The sequence below is a fragment of the Rhinichthys klamathensis genome, unplaced genomic scaffold (genome assembly GCF_029890125.1).
Source record: "Rhinichthys klamathensis goyatoka isolate OS25496 unplaced genomic scaffold, OSU_Roscu_1.1 h1tg000068l_1, whole genome shotgun sequence".
Taxonomy (NCBI): domain Eukaryota; kingdom Metazoa; phylum Chordata; class Actinopteri; order Cypriniformes; family Leuciscidae; genus Rhinichthys; species Rhinichthys klamathensis.
Window position 1 is genome coordinate 6,978,835 of NW_026606611.1, and position 23,311 is coordinate 7,002,145.

The window sequence follows — 23,311 nt, forward strand, 5'->3', positions numbered from 1 at the left end:
TTTTGATCGTCCATTTCTTCATAGACAATAGGGTCTTGAGTACAAGCATGCTATTGAACATTTCCACTAGGCCTGTTGTGATTAATTAATTGTCTGATCGTGGTTATTCTAATTGAAACAATTTGTGATAACCCCAATTATTGTGCAGTTTAAATTTTAATCACATTTTGCCAAAGAATATATGGATATATGGATAGGGATATGGATTTAATCAGACTGCATTATTATGTCATATCATATTATAAATGATCACAGCATTAAAGTAAAAAAAAAAAAATGTTTTAATAACATAATAGGCTTAGTGAAATAAACAAAACAATTCAATTATTAATCGCAATTATTTGTATGACAATTAATCGTAAGAGCAAAATTCATCATGACAGGCCTAAATTCCACCATTATTGGATAGGACAATATACAGCTCAATGATCCCATAATAACCTAATAGCGAACATGTTGTCTCTCTATTTGGGGTAAGTTTTCACAATAGATTCGATCCTGCATTAAACAGCATATTAAATGCATTGCAAGAACATTTAAAAATGAAATTCACATCAGAAAATATATAACATATTTATGTATGTATAAAGCCCCGTACACACCGGGAGGAATATCGGCGCACGTTATTCGTCAGCGTTTTTCAACGTTTTTTGTGTTCACACCCAAGCGATTTTCGCTGACGATGAGCCGAGTGAACATGCAAATTCATTTCCTGACATTAGATGGCGCTTAATGTAAAACAGAAATAGTCCTATTTTGTAGTCGCTGTCGCGTTTGTCATAGTGCTTTATGTTTCGACACCAACGAGACGCTCTACATTCATCTTGCCTCGCATCTTCCTCGTCTTATTTCTTCCTGGCAGTGTAGACCATAGATATCCATAATAAAGGCCATATTTGGCCAGCAGCGCGGATGAGACATCTAGCCTTTATTATGGATATCTATGGTGTAGACGCTACTTGGCGCATCTTCTTCGCCGTTACGTATGTGTGCTCAGCAAGACCGTTTTGTGTTTGAGCGCCCCCAAGTTGTGTTTTACTGTAACTTCAGAAGCTCCAGACACGTGAGCAAAAGCGCCAATCTCATTGGTCGGATAGTTTTTGACGCGGCGCGTCAAACCAAAAAAATGAACCCGAGGCGTTTTAAAAAAAATGACACTTTTACGCGTGGCGAAATTCGTCCTGGTGTGAACAGGCCTTAAGTGTGTGTAAGGGGTTTGGAGGTGTGGATTCATTCTTCATCTCTAACCTCGAATAAAAATTAGATATCCCATGTGTTAAACATGTCAACAAAAAAACTATGCTGTGATAAGCGTAAGGAACCATTGCTATGCATCGTTGAATGCAGATTAGAGGTCTTCTCGGGTCCTAAAAACTGTACCCGACCCGAATAACTTCTTACCCGAACCCGACGTGCATACATTTTTTTTTTAAAAGAAAAACCTGACCCGAGACAGACCCGATAAAATTAGACCCGAGTCCGATCCGACCTGAGGCCAGTTCCTTTAGAACCCGACTGGACCCGAACGTAAACGGCATTTAGGCTTCATTGTGCACAGCCTGCAGCCCTGAGTTTCCAACCCGATCTCACGACCAACTCGTCCGAATTTGACGAGTGATTAAAAGATGGCTAATTCGTAACAATTCGTACGACCTCACTCGTACGAATTAGTACGATTTTTGCTAAAACGTACATATTTGACGAGTTGCCCAATTCGTATGAATTCGTACGAATGACCTACCCCTGACCCCGCCCCTAAACCTACCCATCATGTGGGTTTAGACAAATCGTACAAATTCGTACGAATGAGGTCGTACGAATTCGTACGAATTAGCCATCTTTTAATCACTCGTCAAATTCCGACGAAGTGGTCGTGAGATAGCGTTGGAGTTTCTCAAAAATCCACTTAACATAGTTGCCTACAGGTGTAAGCGTGCTGAAGTGCTAAAATGTCAATCACACATCACTGTAACCCATTACGTCCTATAAAATTTGGCATAATGTTATTTACCGGTGATTAGAACCACCATTAGTTTTCCCTGACATTTTTCGCAATTTCTGTTATCGCCTCCATGCTTTTCTGACAGTGTGGCGTATTTTTTAAATTGATTGACAGGCCTGGCTTAACCACAATTTAAATACTTGCATTTAGTCAAACATCCATCCACATGATGGCACACTAGTTCTTCTTGGCAAAGGGAGGGGTTGGTTTATGTGGAGCGAGCAACTGAGTAAATAAATGCGGAGGCAACCGTGCTTATGCTTATAGCCCATTTGCACGTAGAAGTGCGGATTCGCTCTCTCACTTAGAAAAAGTGAGAGAACGGTGTCATAGAGTTGTTTTAAATACTGCAATTTTCTTATATGCCCAACATAGTTTAAAAGAATTCGGGTCTTCTCGGGTCATATTTATTTAAAATTACCTGAGAACCGAGGCCACTAATACCGAACCCGACCCGTGTCCGAGACACTCGTCAGAGTTTTGGACCCGAACCCCCTCGGGTCTCGGGTCGGACCTCGGGTTTTCGGATCCAAGTGGACCCGTGAAGACCTCTAATGCAGATGGCCAGACCATATTATATATAATTTGATTATCATTAAGAAAACAAACCATCATTGAGGAAGCTCTGATTATCATATTTCAATTTATTATGGCGTACCAGTCAGCAATGTGTTTTTGTGTGCATTTAGCAAGTATGTCTTTTAGTGGTAAAAATGGTAAGAGGTTAGCATCTGGACAGCATTGTGTTTAGGGGCCACTGCAAATGTTAATGTTACATGTTCAAGGGCTCATTAAATGTTGTCCTCTGTCCCTTTATGTATCAGTGACTAACACTCTACATGAACAGCCAAATATATCTGCCATTTCTTGTTGTAATTTTAATTTAAAAGGGAGCTTTCCATTTTTGCGGATCTTAAAACATTACAGTCCCTCCGAGGCATCTGACTCACATCTTGCTCTCTTCTGTTTTCAGTGCATATAATCTTCTATACTTGAATAACACAGAAAGGTTCAGATAGACTGAGCCCAAGGTGAAATGATTTCTTAAGAGAATTTGGTGAAAATAGAGAAGTGTACTGATAACGATCAGAGGAATCAAATCGCTCGTCTGTGTAGCTTCCGTCTTGCATCTTCCGCTTGATGGGGACGGGTTCAAGTACTCTGACATGTGTTGGTGACTGGCCCAATGTTTGCTCTATAGAGTTTCACAAGATGCTCAGAGAAACATCCAGGGCCTGTCATTTGCCGTGAATGTTGCCTACAGCGACCCAGAGGCTCTGCTTGTGTAAGACAGACATTCTGCCTAGAGGCCATTTTGCTTTCCTGGTATCCCCTCTCATTTTATCTCATTGCGCGATCTGAAGTCTAATGTGTAATAAGTTGTTCTCTCAAGTTTTCCTAGTGTAAAGCTTTGTGCTTGTAAGGGATGGCTTGTTTGATTCAAATTGTATTCTGTGAAGACCAAACAAATTTCAGTTTCACCTTTGCACCACAGGTAACCTGCTGAAAACTGCACACCTTTGAAATAACTAAATCTAGAGTATAAACATCCACTGGAAGAGATCAGTATGACATTTTGTGTGTGATTCTACTATTACAATTACAAAACTTGATGATTGCTCTTGCAAAACTTAGTACGGTATGTGGTTGCTAGGGGGAGTTTTAGTGGTTGTTTAACTGCCTGAATCAAAGAACCCACTCCAAATTCGGCAACAGTTTTGGTCAAGTATGTGGGCTTGTTTCAGCCATTTTTAATTATTTATAAATGTAATATCACACTTCTCAGAAAAAGCAGCATGATTTGATTTATCAATAAATATGTTTACATGCACTTTTAAATGCACAATTTGTGTGGCATTGGCATTATATGAATTTTATTTATTTCTAAGGAGAAATAGACAGTGTTCATTTGAACAGCACCGGTAACAAATCGAGCACAGACGACTGATACCGGTTTTGTGAGATTTAGACAAAATGGAGTAGTGAGTGACATCAGAGACCCACAATAATATTTGTTATATCTGCATGAGGAAAATAGTTAAAGGGATAGTTCACTTTGAAATTAATTTTTTATATGTTTTAGCTTACCTCAAGGGCATCCAAGATGTAGGTGTCTTTGTGTCCACAGTATTTTCAATTTTGATATTTTTAGGTTAAACCGTTCTTGTCTGTCAGTGATATAATGCAGGTCTATGGGGTCCACCTCAAAGAGCATGCACAGAGAAGTCCAAATTAAACATGATTTAATGACTCGTAAATGTAAGTACTCATTGATGGCCTAAGACACGAAACGAGCGGTTTGTGTGCGAAAACGAACAGTATTTATATCGTGTTTACCTCTTGTAAACGCAGCCACGTCCAAGTGATCTGAGGGCGCGGGCGCTTCGGTCTTTTCCGGAAAGCGCCGGAAGTGAAACCTCGCGCATGTACGTCACTCATTGTTTACACAGAGCAGAGATTGTAGGTAAGACGGCTAATTAAAAGGGTACTAATTTGCGCTTATCCGGGATGTTTAAACCGTCGTAAAAGAAAACAATTCCAAAAAAAATAAAAAATAAAACAACTGTATGAGTGACGTACACGAGCGAGAGATCACTTCCGGTGCTTTCCGGAAAAGACCGAAGCGCCGGCGACCTCCATAGACAGTAAAAGGGCGACCTCAGATCACTTGGACCTGGCTGTGTTTACAAGAGGTAAAAACGATATAAATACTGTTCGTTTTTTCACACAAACCGCTCGTTTCGTGTCTTAGGCCATCAATGTGTACTTACATTTACGAGTCATTAAATCATGTTTAATTTGGACTTCTCTGTGCATGCTCTTTGAGGTGGACCCCATAGGACTGCATTATATGACTGACAGACAAGAACGGTTTGACCTAAAAATATCAAAATTTAAAATACTGTGGACACAAAGACACCTACATCTTGGATGCCCTTGAGGTAAGCTAAAACATATCAAAAATTAATTTCAAAGTGGACTATCCCTTTAATGTGTTCTTTTAAAGGCACAAACCGAACTCAAACTAATGGCACCGGTTGGAGCGATTTGAACGACATGGGGTTGGAGAGTGACACCACACAACCAAAAAATAATGTTCAATATTACAAACATTACAATACAAAGACATAAGAAAACATCATCTACATTTTGGAAGGGCAAGTACAAATCTGAACTTGAGGCCCGAATATATAATGGTTTTATCATGTGAAGATTGTTTTAAAGGTGCAGTATGTAACAATGACAACTAGTGGTTGAAATAGGTATTGCAGTCAAATTAAAAATCGGAGATCGTCGTTTCTCCCACCACCTGCTCCTCAGACTGGACGGCGCTCACACGGGTTGCCAATTTGAGCACACGCAACAGGAACGAGCTCAGTGGACAATGAAAATTGGCAAATTGGCAACGTGCAGTATCACATACCAAAATGGTAAAATGGTAAATGGACTGCATTTATATAGCGCTTTCACAGACCCAATGGCCACCAAAGCGCTTTACATATTGCCTCGCATTCACCCATTCACACACACCGACGGCGGTGTCAGCCATGCAAGGCGCCATCCAGCTCGTCGGGAGCAGCTGGGGCTAGGTGTCTTGCTCATGGACACCTCGACACTTGGTCAGGTGGAACCGGGGATTGAACCACCAACCTTCCGGTTTGTAGACAATCTACATGAACCACTGACCCACTGACGCCCCAAAACAATAACAAGCATTCCAGCCTGGAAACGCACATTTCAAAGTAAAATAATTGGCTATAGAAGTGTTTTTAAGAGGAACGAGTATGTGAACTTAGCATGTTTCCTCAATATATGCAAACATATTATGGTATTTTATGCTTTAGTAGAGTGAAAAAGTTACATACAGCACCTTTAAGTTTTCTCAAATTAAAAGTTGTTATTTTTTGTTGTATTAAAGGGTTAGTTCGCCCATTTAAGACATGAAGTTGCATGCAATCCTTACCAGCACTATAGTGCATACACACTGACCCACTCTGCTGTCACCTCCCTGGTCAGAGTTCTGGTCGCTGGAAGTTTTTCAAAAAAGTACTCCCGGTTATTTTCCGGTGCCACAAAACTGTGCGTTCCCTTTTGAAGGGAACTCAACAATACGTCATTCGACGCTATGGGGGAACGCCTCAGGCGTGACAGGTGTCTGAAATCACTATCAAATCACGTCAATCACATTGACCGGCGACAGCCCGTGAATCATTAGCGTGAATGATTAACGTGCGACCTGGAAGTATATAAGGGCGCCTTGCAAACATGACAAATCATCTCATCGTCTTCAGGGACTGTTTTGTATGAAACGCTACTCAAATTACGAAAAAGGTAAGATGAAACGCACAGCAAAAGCAGATTGTTTTCGTAAGTGTGCCGACCCGTGTCCGAGGTTTCTGACACCGGCTGACACACACGAGCTGTGCGTTTTTTGTTTGGGAGAAGAGCACGCACGGGAGGTTCTCGAGGGAACCTTCTGTGCGAACTGCGAGCATTTTTCTCTTAAAATGCTCCGCTCTCGTCTGGCCCTCTTCTCGAGTGAAGGGGGCTCAGCATCTGTTCCTCGTGGTGCAGGTCCCGCTCGTGCTGAGGCAGAGCGGCGACTTTCATCATGGGGTTCTCAGATGGAGCTCGTCGATCGCCTTGAGAGGGCTGTAAACCTCTCAGATGATTCGACGGCTGACGAGAGCGAACTGCAGGTCGATGATGGGGAAGATTACTCACCGACTGTACCTGCAGTTGCGGCTCTTCCGGACGCGCAGGAGATGGTTGGGGAGGTTTATGATCAGGAAGATCTTGAACCTCCTCAGCCACCCTGCCCCATGTATACTGAGCTGGTGGATGTTATGGAGCGCGCTGCTCACAGGCTGCAGTTGCCTTGGCAGCGCGCTAGAGGAGGGGCCGCTCGCGGAAGGCTCGATGATCGGTTTCTCCCCGGCCATACACCACCAGCTCGGGTGAGCCTTCCATTCCTTCCTGATCTACACATGGAGATCGAGAAGGCATGGAAGAACCCATACTCTGCACGTATTCACCAACATCAGCGGGCCAGTTTCGCTGATGTTGAGGGGATCGGAGAGCATGGGTATGTGTCAATGCCGCCCATTGACGAGACGTTCGCGAACTATCTCGTGTCTGGGCGGGCAGCGACACTAAAAGCTCCAACCCTGCCATCCAAACCGCTGAAAACAACGGCTCGTTTGAATGGCAGAGCATACACGGCAGCAGGTCAGCCATGGCGGTGTTACAGGCGTACCAGGCCGACCTGCTGAGGGATCTCGACCAGGGGGCAGGGTTGTCCCCTGAGGCGGTGGCTGAGCTGCGCCGCACCACAGATCTGGCTCTCCGGGCTACCAAGCAAACCGCTGCCGCGATCGGTCGGTCGATGGCGGCGATGGTGGCCACGGAGAGGCATCTGTGGCTAAATCTAGCTGGCATCGGGGAGAAAGAAAAAACCTTTCTCCTCGATTCACCAGTTTCGCCTTCCGAACTCTTTGGCACCTCTGTAGAAGCGGTGGTGGGGAAGTTCAGGGAGGCGAAGGCGCGCTCAGCAGCATTTAAAACATGTATACCGCTGAGATCCGCGTCCGCACCCAAGCAGGCGGGAGAGCCTGGCCCTTCACAGTCTGAGGACCGTAGGCAGGGCCAGCGAGCCAGTGTCGCCTCTCGTGCGCCCCCTCCCTCAAGGAGCAGGTCGCAGAGGAGGCGTGACTCTCGCCACAGAAGAGATTTGAGGGAGGTTATCCAGAACAAACGCTCATGGCGTCGGTAATGGATGACCTCCCCGGAGGGTCACGACATTCTGCCCTCTCTCTTCTGACCCCCAGGCGTTCATTACATCAGGCCTGGGGATGGGCCTATGATGAGAACTATGTTCTGATGGCCCACCCGGGCCTGGTTGGTGGAAACGCCCCTTTCAGGCATGTAAAGTGGCGGTTCCCAGGTTCGTATAGAACTTCTGGCGAGTCTTCACTTTGCACGCCGCAGGTGAGCTGCTGGTCTTTTCAAGGAGTATATTTTTTGTGATAAAAAATAACATATTTCTCTTTACAGACCTCGTTCCCTGTATAAAGAGTTATGGGGTCATGTCAAGGTAATAAGGGTAAAGTAACTTTATTGGATTATTAGGGCCCTGAAGTTCCCCGTTAGGTGGCCTGAACGATAACTATGTTAGCCTTTGGGCTGTTAGCCACCTCAGGGTAGAGTAGTTGGTCTCTCTCTGATAGTATGTTTTACTTAGAGTGTTGACTGACGCTAGAGCTTCAGATAGATCTTATGTCCGGCCCATGGGACCGTTTTGACTTTTCTGAGTATTTCGCCCCTTGAGCTCTGTTGAGTTTTCATTAGGTTGAGCGTTCTGCAGCCCTTTGTATGGAATAATACAGGCTATATTCTTTAGTAGGCTGTGGCTCCTCTGAGCCCTCAGATAGATCTATGCTTACAGGTTGGCCCTCACCAGGGCCGCCTCTGTAGCTGGCCTAGGCTGTGCCAGGGATATTAGAGGCGTTCTGCTAAAATTAGCATTTCTTCCTCTGACCCTTCACTTTGTGAATGTAGGTTTTTGGCATCCCTGTATAATCAGCCTCCTCCCATGGGAGTCGTTAGGCCAAGGCCCGCCCCCTTCTCTGAGTAATGCAGCGTGGTGCAGAGGATGGTTTATAAGGACATGGTAGGCCTCAGTTAGGCCTCCGTGGTATATAAGTCCCTTTGAGCAGGGTTAGGCCGTCTTTCGCTTCACGAAGAAGACTGAGTCTCCTGCCCGACCCTGCCGTGCAGAACTGGCCTACGGATTTAGGCCGCCAGAGTAGGCTTCACTAATACCTTGCTGAGCTACTGCTCAGGCTGTGGGTTGTAGGTGGTTGGCTTTCATTCAAGCCCCACTCCCCTAGGTTGGGCACAGAGGTTTTTCTGTTACCCCTAGAGCTGCTGGCAGGCCCGCACCCTGGTAAACTCAGGGTGAGGTGTGAGTATTCCCCTGTGATTCAGGGTAGGTCTGAGCACTTCACTCCCAGTTCTGTTTTTATCCTACCTCGCACTACTATGGCTCGGGTCGAGTATGAAGTAAGCCTTCACTTCTTCTTTGGTCGAAGTTCGCTCCCCTGAAGCCAGAGCATTGCCCTGTGCTGACGCCCATGCATAGATGGTTGGCCCCTGACTAACTGGGGCCTCCACTGAGGCAGAGTGGCGTATGTTGTACTCCCCTTGTTCTAAGGGTATTAGCTCTCTATGCTGAGTACACTGCCATGGGCAATGTGATTAGGCACCAGGATGCTGTAGGCGCTGTGTAAACAGCTTATCTGCCAACGAAGGCTGCGCCATCAGGTAGTAGGCCTCAGCAGGCCTCCTTGTATGAGCAGCCCCCAAGAGGGCGCTATAGGCTACTTCTCGAGAGGATTGGTTGGCCTTGGTGGTTCGGGCAGTTGACTCACCGGTGGGTAGTAGGCCTTAAACAGGCCTCCTCGGAGGTGAGTCCCAACATTGTGGGACATGCTTTAATGCCGCTACAGGTAGCTAGCCGTACTAGGCCTCCTGTGGGTGGGCCCAATAGTTACATTGGTGTAGTATGGTTCCCAACAGTGTTCCTTTGTTGCAGATTTGACTTGCTATCAGCTAGTAGGCCCAACCGGGCCTCCCTGATAGGCGAGTCCCCAGCTGGCTGGCCTTAGCAGGCCGCCTTGGAACTGTCACCCGGACTCAGCTACCAGTTGCTATCAGGTAGTAGGCCCCTCAGGCCTCCCTGAAGGTGAATTCCCACTTAAGATGGTTATCAGGTAGTAGGCCTCACCCGGCCTCCCTGAAGGCGAATCCCCACCTACATTGGCTATCAGGTAGTAGGCCTCACCAGGCCTCCCTGGAGACAAGCCCAAGGACAGACAACTGGACAGCTAGCCTGACTTCTATCGGGTAGCAGAAAAAGCTCCCAGATATTATGGCTGTCAGGTAGTAGGTCTCACCAGGCCTCCCTGAGGGTGAGTTCCCCACGTACTATCGTTATCGGGTAGTAGGCCTCTCTAGGCCTCCCTGTAGGTGACCACATACTGTTGCTATCAGGCAGTAGGCCTCACCAGGCCTCCTTGTGAGTGGTTCCCTAGCGGTGCTGGGTTCAGGAAGCTAGTGGCCTCTTGCTATCATTTCAGCTGGCCTTATCAGGCAGCTGCTGAAGGCGAGCTTGCGCCCTGGCTCGACTAAAGCGTTCATTCTCTGCTACTGGTTCCCTCTCGGAACCTCTTTCCTGCCTACAGCCTGGTTTCGCCTACCAGGGGGACCATATGCTCCCCTCATTGAGGGTCGCTGTGAGCACGCGGACTCCTGAGTCTGGTCAGACGGTCGTAGGCCTCTCGTGAGGCCTCCCAGTTAGATCAGCCCTTAGGCCTTCACAGGCCTCCTCAGTGTTTGTAACACAAGCACTGGGTAGATCCATGGATCGAGTAGAGAAACTCCCCTCGCTGGTAAGGGTTGGAAAGCACTTGCTGAGTCATACTCTCCGGGATATCCCGTCTCTGAGATCCGGGCCGAGTGGTTCACTGCCAGCTTCGCAGTCCCTCGGGTTGGATGCCTTACTTAAGGCAAGTGTCCAGAGGCTCTGTCTTCGGACAGACAGGAAGTGGCCAGACTAAGTGTCTATGTTCTGACACCAGGTCAGGCCGTCCTGGTGGCACTTCGGGGTGAGTACGTTCCCCTGAATAGTGACTGGCTGGGGTTCCTTCGGGTTCCCTAGCCACATTCCCTAGAAGGGACCCCTTCTAATTGAAGTTGTGGTCCTAGGCCTTTGAGCAGGCCCAGGTAGTCCTTTCATTTAACTATGTTTATGGAGGTTTTCCTGTGTGGCTTATAGCTTAGGCTATGACCGTAGGGAATGCTGTCACTGACAGCCCAGTATGACCTGACGGTGAGTGGTTCTAGCGTTTCATTTGAAATTGCTGGTTCTGACAGTTGTCACTGCCTGAGGGCATGCACTCCCCTCAGCATGGCGGAGTGGGTATTTCGTTCCCCATAGCGTCGAATGACGTATTGTTGAGTTCCCTTCGAAAGGGAACGTCTCAGGTTACAAATGTAACCTTTGTTCCCTGAGAACAGGGAACGAGACAATACGTCTCCCTGCCATGCCTCGGGCTTGCCTGCCGTACAGTCCCTTCAGACGATAAGGTGATTTGTCATGTTTGCAAGGCGCCCTTATATACTTCCAGGTCGCACGTTAATCATTCACGCTAATGATTCACGGGCTGTCGCCGGTCAATGTGATTGACGTGATTTGATAGTGATTTCAGACACCTGTCACGCCTGAGGCTTTCCCCCATAGCGTCGAATGACGTATTGTCTCGTTCCCTGTTCTCAGGGAACAAAGGTTACATTTGTAACCTGAGAGGTTTTTACGTGAAAAAATTATTTGCGTTTCAAAGCTTGATTAATTTACCACACAAAAAACACGCCGGTCAAAATTCATACCTCAGTTTTAATCGGCACTATTTTCTATCCATTTCTATCAATCCGCGCTGCTGTCAACGTGCACAGTGCGCACGTTCAGATCAGCTGTTGATAGCGCGACTCGCTGACAACATGTCTGACTGCGAAACTTCTGATGATGAAACCAATTTTAGCACATTGTCAGACGGATCAGATGATGAAAGTAATTTTAGCACAACGACAATGTTATTGATTGCAACACAAAACCTCACTTGTGTGTGTGTTCAATCAAATAGTTTTCTCAGCAAATTGTACCAATATCCCTATAGCTGTTTTTATATTAGACATCTTTTCACGTGTTTTATAATGGAGTCTAAACATCAGCTTGTTTACCGTACAGTTTAGACATGGGATCATAAAGTTAGTAAATAGAGCTCACCCGTGGTAGCCTACTGGTACAGCAAAACTCTTTAATTTTCCTTTTCCTCCTTGATTGGGGATGTAATCGTCTTCGCTGAAGTGAGCACTACACACACGAAAATCCTTTATTCTGGATATTTTAGCTCCCGCAGAGTAGCCGATGGCAACCAGCTAAATCAACAACACGCGCTTGCACCCCCTGCTGGTGAGGTCGACTAACAGCAGATGGAGATTATGCTCGGTGTCTCATAGTTATATTCGAAACAGGAAAACGATGGAATCTGAACTTTGATCCCGGCACATCCTTGTGGTCACAGCCTGGGAATTTACAAGTTCGCACAATTGTTAATTTAATACTTTTTATGTCGTTGTCAATCGATTGTGTAAACACTATGGAACAGCTGATCGGAACGTGCGCACTGTTGACGTTGACAGCAGCGCGGATTGATAGAAATGGATAGAAAATAGTGCCGATTAAAACTGAGGTATGAATTTTGACCGGCGTGTTTTTTGTGTGGTAAATTAATCAAGCTTTGAAACGCAAATAATTTTTTCACGTAAAAACGCACAGAACTCTGACCAGGGAGGTGACAACAGAGTGGGTCAGTGTGTATGCACTATAGTGCTGGTAAGGATTGCATACAACTTCATGTCTTAAATGGGCGAACTAACCCTTTAAAGGTGCAGTGTGTAACATTTTTGAGTATCTATTAACAGAAATGCAATATGACATCCATAACTATGTGTTCAGTGGTGTATAAAGAACTTACTTAATAAACCGTAATGTTTTTATTACCTTAGAATGAGGCATTTATATCTACATAGGCGCGGGAATCCCCTTCTATGAAGGTCGCCATATTGTGACGTCATGTTTCTACCGTAGCCGAACGCGAACACAGCGCTACAGAGCGCATTTCGTCACTACCTTGAAAGAGAAGCCGCAGGAAACTAGAAGAAGCTAGACATAAACACCGTGAGTAGTGACTTTTCCCTTGTCAGTGGTGTAAATATGTAGTTGGATTGTTTCATGTAACTTAATTCTTCTCCCTCGCTGTGTTATGGCTTTGATGTGGGGATAAACGTGCTGGTTAAGTTCGTGAGCCAGCTGATTAGTCTTGTCATTGACCGTAAAACAGTTACAGGAATCACCAACCCGTCGGTCTTGGAAGCATTTTAAGTCGATCGAGTTTCCAAAATCAGAGAAAAAAAGCCTATTGTGTGTAGTAAGTGGTGTCTAGGGGATGCGGAGGCGCGTCCGCTGTTACAATCACGTCATTTTTGCCGCACGCACCTTTGGGCTCATGCGGACGCGTTGAGTTTAAACAAGGCTTAACCAGCTCAGCCACAGTAACAGGTCATATTAGCCAGCTAAACTTTTACTACCCTGTTAGAAAAAATATATAGTTGCATAGTTTCATGTGGTTCTTCTCCCTCGCTGTATTATGGGTTTGCTATGTGGGGAGAATGTGCTGGTTACGTTCGTGAGACAATCAGCTGATTACTATTATTATATAATGTATTAAGACCCTTGATCCTCACCTGAAACTTTATCCATGATGTGGTTTATAATGGACTGTGGTACAGAAACTTGGTTTACGCTGGCTATTCTCTGCTGTCTCAGACGACGATGTTTGTCCCGTTTTAGCCACCGTAGCTTCTTCGAAAGGGAGGGGTGAGCAGTGGGCTGAGCCCTTAGTGTAAACTCGCAACCGAACCGCTAGATGTTGCTAAAAGTCACACACTGCACCTTTAAATGTTAAAAATGATGGCTTTCAACTACACTTCAATGATGAATGGCTATAATTACTCATTTCATCCCTGGAAATTGATAAAAATATATATATTTAACAGAGACACCAGTAGCATTCATAATTGAAAGCCAGCATTAACTGGCTTTCAATTATAGTACTAGGATTATAGTACTAGATTATTTGTTTTTAAATAATATTTTAAAACAAATATTTAAATATACCATATTTATGTTGTACTTAAAATATATTACAAATTGTAATGTTAGATACAATTCATTGCGATTAGTTACAGATTTTTTTTTTTTATATATATATATATATATACAGTAGATTGACAGCACTAATTGCAATATGTTGTAGATGGTTTTAAGAGTGCATATTTGATCTCCCTCCCAGGTTTGTTCAGTATGGGCATACGGTATTCATTTTATTTGAGCAGGTCTTAATCTTGAAAAATAAACATTTTAATTCAAAATCTCCACAGAAACCCTGCTTTTGGTTAAAATAATTTACTATAAACTCAGGGACATCAGTCCACTGTCAGGAAGACTCTTTATGCATACATACGGTCTTCTAATGGACTAAACAGTTTTTTAAATAGAATAATTCCAGCAGTGTTGATATTCAAGGGCACAATGTTAAAGGGAAAAAAAAGTTGACAAAAAGTATTGGGTGACTGCTATGAATTTTGCAAACCGTTTGCATGTGATAATGTCTGTAGTTATGGTACTGTATGTGTGCACAGTCTTATGTTGGAAACAACGAAAATAATGCATCGTAACTTCAAAAGCCTATTCCGTCTGTGAAGCACGATTGAAGGAGTTGAAGAGTTTGGAGCTGCTGTGCTGGCTGGTTTGCAATTACTGAGTGACCAATGAATTCCAAGTCATGTGTCTGTTAGATACAGTTCAGAAGAGCTCCTTGCCAAATAGTAGAAGTTGAAGAGTTTCTGCTAATTAACACACAAAGATTCACACAGCTTTGAATATGAGGATATTTAAGGAATAATTTACCTGTCATTATTCACTCACCTCAGTCCAAACATTTGCGGTTATTTTCCTAAAACAAAACACTATTTGAAGAATGTTCATGCTGCTCTTTTCCACATAATTTGTACAGTGGGGGTGCCAACAAACAGTGTAAAAAAATGGCTGATTAGAATGACTTGTTGCAAATGTGTCATTTTTAATCAAAGAAAATTATTAGTAATTAACCATTTTCTTTCATATGTCTTCAGAAGTCTGGGAATATTGCACACAAGTTTTTTTTGGAATGATATGAAGAGTGGGAACTCTTTTAAACTTTAGATGCCTTGACATTCCACTCAGTGAGTGTAGTGAATAACGACCTAAAAGTCACAATGTTAGTAACATTTTTAAAAAGTGTGACATTAGCTCAGTTGTTTTTAAATAATGTACATATATTACAATCTACAGACTTAGTGTACTATTACATTAATTTAATAGAAATAGTAAAAAAAATACATCACTTAATATTTGTATTAATATTTGTATTTATTTCATAGCTCTTTTGTCAGTTAAATACTGTTTTTTTTTTTAACAAATCACATATTCAGATATTACCACTTAACTATCTTCAGTATAGCTTGACTGTATTTGAACTGCTTTAAATTAGTGTAGCTTAGAAACCGATAGTTCCACAGTAGCTTCTGCAACACTCATTTGCTCTGTTATTCCAAATGGAGGACCAGCCGAATCAATGTTCAGTCTTTCTGTATCTTGTTAAGAATTTGAAGACCAAGCGTGTATCCGGCGGTGAAGCATAGTCTTGAATGTGAATCACCAAGCTAATGACTCTTAAAGAAATCCATTGTATACACCCCACCTTGTCACACTCACTGTTTTTGCAACCTTTGATGGCTTTTACGTGTTATCTTGAAGAGTTCTTGAGATTTTAAAATCAAAATGTGGTTTTATATCACCAAAAAAGTTAAAGGATGCCATGCAGATGCAATGGGGGATGCTTGTACTAGTGTTCCAGTTGTCACTATCATTTTCAGTCTGCCAAATGCAGCCTTTGTGGTGGTTAAAATTGCCCCATGACCAGTTTTAAAATCACCGATCCCTGACACATTCCAATTCGGAATGAAGAGTCAATCCTGATAACAGTCCCCCAGTGACATCTAACTAGTGCAGAAGTGAAGTAGTGCCACGAATGAGAAGCAATGAGCTGCTGTGGGCAGAGCTTTTGCAAATGTCTTTGATGCATAATAATCTTTTCAATACCACAAGCTTCTGTGGAAGAGCATTTGTAGTCTGAATCTGAATACAGAACAGGCAGTTTGGCCTTTTTAATTGTAGTGATATATCTGAATTTAGAAGCACTGGTGCACGCCTTATTCATTTGGTGCCTTGGTACCCTAGAGCCACTTGAGTGTTTCATTAAATAAATCAGCGGAGCGGGATTCCTGTAGCCTCAGTTAATAAAGGAAAAGTGTAACATTGTCAGCTTTAGGATTTCAATGAATATATTTTACATATTGAACAAGCCATACAAAGCCACATGTTTATGGCAAGTTCTGCAAAAAGGTTGACATTTTAACTCAAAATATGTGCTTTCTGACAATTTCTACCATGAAAGACTTTTTTTTCGGTTCTTTCATAAATTTGCTCAAAGGGGGGTCATAATTGTCAGACTACATCCCCTTTGGATCATCTTATGATTTCATGCTTTGTTCAGTGGAAATTTGTTATGGCACTTGACCACCACCGAGGTTTCCAGCACATTCCTTTATCCCACCATTTCCCTTCTGGGATTTGGCCTAGAGTGTAAGCCAACACATTTTTAGTGGTTTACCCGATTAACAACTGCTCTTGACTTCTTTATGGTGCATTACTTGCAGGTTCAAAAACATGGATGAATCTTCATTCTGATGGTATATAAATACTACATGAATTGTATGTATTCTCCCTGCATACTGTATGTGACATGTATCCTATGAAAGATTATAAAAAAAAGTTAAAAAAAAAAAAACGGGCAGTGAGGAATATCAGATGGTATCATGACAGCTTAAGTAAGTGGGCTGTGAAAGACTGCCATCTTCAAGAATCTTCTCCCACTGGCAGTGGCGTAGGTTTGATTTTGAAATTGGTGGGGACGGGGACATCAATATTTAATATATTTAAAGTTTTGATCGAAAATATTGCTAGGGATATATCAGTGTCACTGGATATTGGTAGGGACACGTCCCTAGCGTCCCTACTAAATTCTACGCCCCTGCCCACTGGTAATCTCCCCATCTCGTCAGACTGCTGCTAAAGCCTCTACATCCTTTTGTCATTCAGCATTACTTAAAACAGAATGAAATTTCCTTTATTTTTTCCTTGACTGACACAAAGGCGTGGTCTTTTTTCCTGTTTCCTGCTATCACTTACATTTTGAAAATGGCTGCATTGGGGAAGTAATACTGACATAGTCAAGCTGTGCTAAACTACATCGTATAACCTCCTTAGGAGCCTTCTTTACAAACACTATAACGGCATACTCCCTAGATAGATCATCTAGTTATGCCCCACTTATTTAGTCTTGCGTAAAACAATTGGTCAGTGGGGCAGGAAACAGAGATTGATGTGGATACATTAAGGGATTGTAAAGATTTATTTTAAAAATCCAGATTTTCATTTTAGTATGTCAACAGTCGACCCGTTCACTTGCTCACATCAGTTTTGAGACCATGTACCTCTCCGGGGCCCTTGAACGTGAATATATGTTTATTGTCCTGCATTATGATTGATTCTTAAAGGTGAAGGATGACATTTTTCCCCAAATGAAATTGCGAAAATAATGACAGGCTTCCCTAACACTCCCCCGTCTACCTTTGTTTGGACAAACAGTTAAAGTAGTATTAAAGTGTAGCATGAAAAATGTTTACAAACAATGGATTTTTAAACAAGCCTCTAGGAGTTTTATAATGTCCCTCACCCTCCCCCCATGTCTGATAGTATTTATATTCATATGAAGATTGGTATTCAATATTCATGCAAAGCTCTTGGTACATTTTTGAGAGGGCTTGATACATGTGACCCCTTTCTGGAGGTCTGAATTCTCACAGCATGCATCTAAATAATTGGAATTCTGTTTGTTGGTAAAAAAAAAAAAATGATACTTGGTTAATTTCCCAGAAGTCATTGTATGCTTATATCTAGTGTATAAAATCAGATCGAATTCTGTGAATCGAATTCTTTGAGGCTTAAATAAAACATACATATTCTAATTCATTCCTGGTCCACAGGCTATCAGAAGGCCCTTAATGTGTAGTGTATATTTTTTTCTTCTTCAGTTTATATTGTTATTTCTTCGATCATTAAAGTTGTAAATGTTTACAATGTAATACTGCATATATACAATTTCATTTGAAACAGCAAGACTTAAAAGATTTGAAAAAAAGTGTGGTTTCACTTTCATCCATCTTTATACATCAGCATTCCATCTAAAAGTAATGCATTTCTAACAATAAACAGAAAAGTACTTTCTTCAAACGACTCAATGCTTACAGAACTATGCTACATGCTGCCATTCTAATGGAGAATTTTACTTGAAACTTTCCAAAAAAAAAGGCATAAAAGTGAAAGCTGTTTTGCTTCACAGGCTGCTGCTCTCGTGGGTTTACTGAGACATACGCATGCTGCTTTTTTGTCCGCTGAAATCTTGCGTGGGCCTCCATCATTATAGTTGACATGTGATGTGATGTAAAACAAGCAAATAATTTGCACCACTGTCTCTCTAGTTCGCAGAGAATCTGAGATTAAAGCGCATCCAGCTGGTGGATTCAGGAAAGCAACTTTCTTAATTGTTTGATTCTTAGAGAAGTGGGGCTTCTGGCTCAAGCTCTCTTTGTGTGTGTGTGTGTGTGTGTGTGTGTGTGTGTGCGGGTGCGTGTGTGTGTGTTGGTCTGGAGGTAGAGGGTGTGCGGAGGAGGTTGTTATAAGGTGAAGCAACATAGTTAACAACAGATGGCATGCAAGGTTTGTGCATTTGACTCCATTGATCTCTCGTCTAAAAGTTTGATTGGCTCATTATTTACTGTGCATTTTCTCTTCTTACTGCAGAGATGATCAAATGAGCTTTCTTGAATCTTTTATTGCATTTTGCTCATTAGTGTCACATAGCCACAATCTTAAAAAGGGACAAAACAAATCATAGGCAGTTCATAGTCAGTATTAGGAACATTTTCAACAAGATTATACAAAAACAGATACTGTATGCTAGATGTGTAATGTTGTCTTCCATAAACCCCATGAACTAAAATGATTTTTGTGGTTTTTAGCTTTGAGGTTATGCTAGTGCCTACCTAAACATTGACATTGAAGTTTACTTTAGCAGATCTTAAAATGTATAGTCTTTGGCTTTCATGAAAAAAAGTTATAATAAATAAATACATACATATATATATATATATATATATATATATATATATATATATATATATATAAGCCCTCCAATATGTCACACTTTTAGTTATTAAAAGGAAATCTGTCAATGTCCTCTTCAAGCAATTTCATGGGGCTTTTAAATACAGTTTTTTTCAATCGCTAACAAGCGCTTACCCATACTTCAGATACTTTTTCTAAACTCTTAACACAGACTCACACCTACAAAACACAATTGGCCAAATGGTTAATTTTCTTCTCACAAACACATTTTGTTAAATATATACTAACTCTTCATTTCAAAATAGAACACATCTTTCTCTGCACACACTAACTTTACCAAAACACTGAAAATCTGTCTCAAAATGAAATTTTCTGTCAAAGAATAACACTTGTTTTCACTTCACATGGTACATGCAGTCAATCAAAGTACACCAGGTTTCAAAATACTGGCTATTGTTGACATTACAAAAACTACATAGACTTTGATGTTTCAGTTTTACAGGTATTTGCATGCAAAACATGCAATCCAACCTTTTTACACTAACTTTCTTGGTTGGGAACTGTATGTCCACATGTACAGTAATGTTCACATTCAAAAGCATTCTAGTAAAAAGCAAATCAGTTTTTTCCCTTTACTGTTTACAACAGGAGGTACAGTAGAAACATGGTATGAAAGAACAGAAAAAGTTTTACAGTATTGCTTACAAAAAAAGCACAAAATTACTGTATCTAAACTCTGCGATCTTCAGGGTTAGGCCACATGTTTTCATCAAATATTGCACTTCTGCACCTCTCACTGCACCTCTCACTGCACCTCTCACTGCATCACTCACTGCACATCTCACTGCACCTCTCACTGCATATCTCACTGCACCTTTCACTGCATATCTCACTGCTCCTCTCACTGCACAGCTCACTGCTCCTCTCACTGCACATCTCACTGCACATCTCACTGCACATCTCACTGCACCTCTCACTGCACATCTCACTGCACCTCTCACTGCACATCTCACTGCACCTCTTACTGCATATCTCACTGCTCCTCTCACTGCACATCTCACTGCACATCTCACTGCACATCTCACTGCACATCTCACTGCACATCTCACTGCACATCTCACTGCACCTCTCACTGCACATCTCACTGCACATCTCACTGCACATCTCACTGCACATCTCACTGCACATCTCACTGCACCTCTCACTGCACATCTCACTGCTCATCTCACTGCACATCTCACTGCACATCTCACTGCATATCTCACTGCACATCTCACTGCACCTCTCACTGCACATCTCACTGCACCTCTCACTGCACATCTCACTGCTCCTCTCACTGCATCTCTCACTGCACCTCTCACTGCACATCTCACTGCACATCTCACTGCACATCTCACTGCACATCTCACTGCACATCTCACTGCACATCTCACTGCACCTCTCACTGCACATCTCACTGCACATCTCACTGCACATCTCACTGCACATCTCACTGCACCTCTCACTGCACCTCTCACTGCACATCTCACTGCACATCTCACTGCACATCTCACTGCACATCTCACTGCACATCTCACTGCACATCTCACTGCACCTCTCACTGCATATCTCACTGCATATCTCACTGCATCTCTCACTGCCCCTGCTAGTCTCCCTGGGCCCCTTGCTCTTACTCTTCCTCGTCCAGACATTACAGTGTTTGTCTTTTTCTGTTTCTGTTTCCAAAAACATCACTCCTCAAAGTCCTAATTTTACTGTATAAGTGTCAATGTAATAGAAAAAAATTGGGTAATTTTGGGTTGGCCCAATTTACCCAACATAAATCAGCTGTGTGTCAATTATTCAATTGTTTGTTTATTATTTTGCTGAGATATATTGTTTTTGGAACTGATATCATTGCAAAAGCAGAGGTTTTTATACTGTATCTAAGGTTTGGAATATTGTTTTTGCTATTGTGGGATGGTGTGTGTTAACATTCGCAAATACTGCAAAAACAATCCATAATTTTGTTGGGAGGTATAACTTGTCTGTTAAGAAAATGTAAGCATTGTGGAAATGTGTTCACTGACTGCATATTGTGTGAAAACGACATGAAATGTGTGAATGGTATGGCCACAATAGACCGATGCTGTGCTAATTGTGTTTAGAGTTTTGAAAATGTGACCACTGGTTGGACAAACGCTTGTTAGCGACTGAAAAAAACTGTAAAATAGAATATATCCCTTTTAACTCAGAGTCAGTACCTTTTTATGCCACATGACCAGGTACTGGACTTTTACAAGGGCAATTCCCTTGGAGCAACCTATATGAGGTGCTTTGCTCACAATGGTGGCTCATGGCTATCCTTGCAGGTATCAAGTCAGGATATTTCAGCCAAGGCTCATTAGAAAATGTACCTGTGGCAACATTTTTGCATAACCCAAAATACATTGCGTCTTACATGTTTCGTGACACTTTCAAAGTTAAATGTCCAGTGAGTAGCGCTAAAAGCGTGTTTATTTTTATTTTTTTTCTAGAACAGATGAACGTGAACGTTGGAGTTTGTACGTATCACTGTAGTTCTGAATTGAATTGTCCGGTGAGTGGCGCTAAAAGCTTAATGCTCCATTTTAAAAATAACGTACACCTACACTAAACCCTAAACCTACCCGATTGTGTTAACAGAAGCAAATGTGACATAAGCAAGCTTGGTGTGCCATACGAACATATGGAGCTGCTTAATGATGCAAACTCCAAAATATATTAGTTTTCACAAATCATGCACTATGGTAAAAAGTGTTTTTATGTCATAACATAATTGTGCAAGGAGCCGCGTGAAAACAAGTCTTAATTAATCCGTAATCTGCCCCTGTAATCATAATTGTGTGTGAACACGATTAAAAGTGCTTGCTGTTTTACTGCCTCTGTTTAGTTCTGTTGGAAACTGCAGTGATATGTACGTATTGCTACGTATTTTGCGTTTTGCAAAAAAGAAAATCCAATGAGCCTGTGTTGCATGCGATATTTCCAGGTAAAAAGCCTGTGGACTAGGTTTTTACAGAAAACTAAAACTGTCCACAACCAAAATTAGAAATGGCAAAGTCTACTCTGATCAATCTGCAAAGATAGCCGAACAATAAAGCATATTGGATACGATTTCTAAACCTGAAAGTGAATGATAACCAGATCCTGGGCCTTTTTAATAATGCCTGGATAAAATGTCAATAGACATTAGGTAATTTCATCATGAATGCTTTTATTAAATTTGTGTAAAAGCCACTATGGTTTCAATGCCAAGATTTTATATGAACAAAAGTCCTTGGGGAAACAGGATAATCTCATTTCTATCTTCATGTGTTAAGATCTTGCCTTTAGTCTTGCTGTCATTGACGCTGGTGTTTGTTAACTTTAGCTTTTAAAAACATACATTACTTAGTAAGAACGTGCAATACTTAGTAGCAGACTCATTTGTTGGAAATGATTTATGTGTGAATCATACCATTTATTATAATTTATATAAAATAAAAAAACATTACATTTATATAAGAATGCAATGCTTAGCTATGATGTTGCTCAACATTGTGCTATGAAAGTTCAACCTGCTTAACCTTAACCAATATATCTGAACAAAATGCAGATAAAGTTGAATGTCTGCCAATTTGTTCATTAATATCACTTCATTCATTAATGTGACTTAAAAGATTATTGCTGGAAACAAAGTTTTATTTTAAAGCATGTTTTCCTCAAGTATTACTGTGAAATTAAAAAACTAAATAAAAAAAGAAAATTCCTACTTATCATCTTAAAGATACAATATGTATTTTTTTCGCCGCTAGGGGTCGCTAGCCTCTTACAATAAAAAAATGCGTAGGTTGATGAGTGATGACGCAAAATTCCAGTTGAATTATGGAACTTGTCGTCAAGCTTATGGATCTAATAATGCTTTTATGGATGCGTGAATACATTGATGTTTTTAACATGACTGTGGTATGAAGTAGGGTGTGATTGCTGATAAGAAACCGATATCAGCGCCACACGTGAGTCCCGCGGATATAAAGGAATAAGGACATTTCATTTTACCGAACTACCCGCAAATGCTGAATTACTCACACAGGTCAGTTTATTAGACGAATGAAACTTGTGAGGTAATGCAGCGCTGTTTCAGTTGGTCTACACTATCACACTAAACTGCATTTGAGTGTGTTGAAAGTTATAATGTTATTCAATGTGTTTGTTGGCTGTATGCAGTGGTGGACAGCAACGAAGTAAATGTAATTCGTTACTGTACTTAAGTAGCTTTTTTGCGTATCTGTACTTTACTCAAGTATTTAAATTTTGGGAGACTTTTACTTTAACTCCAC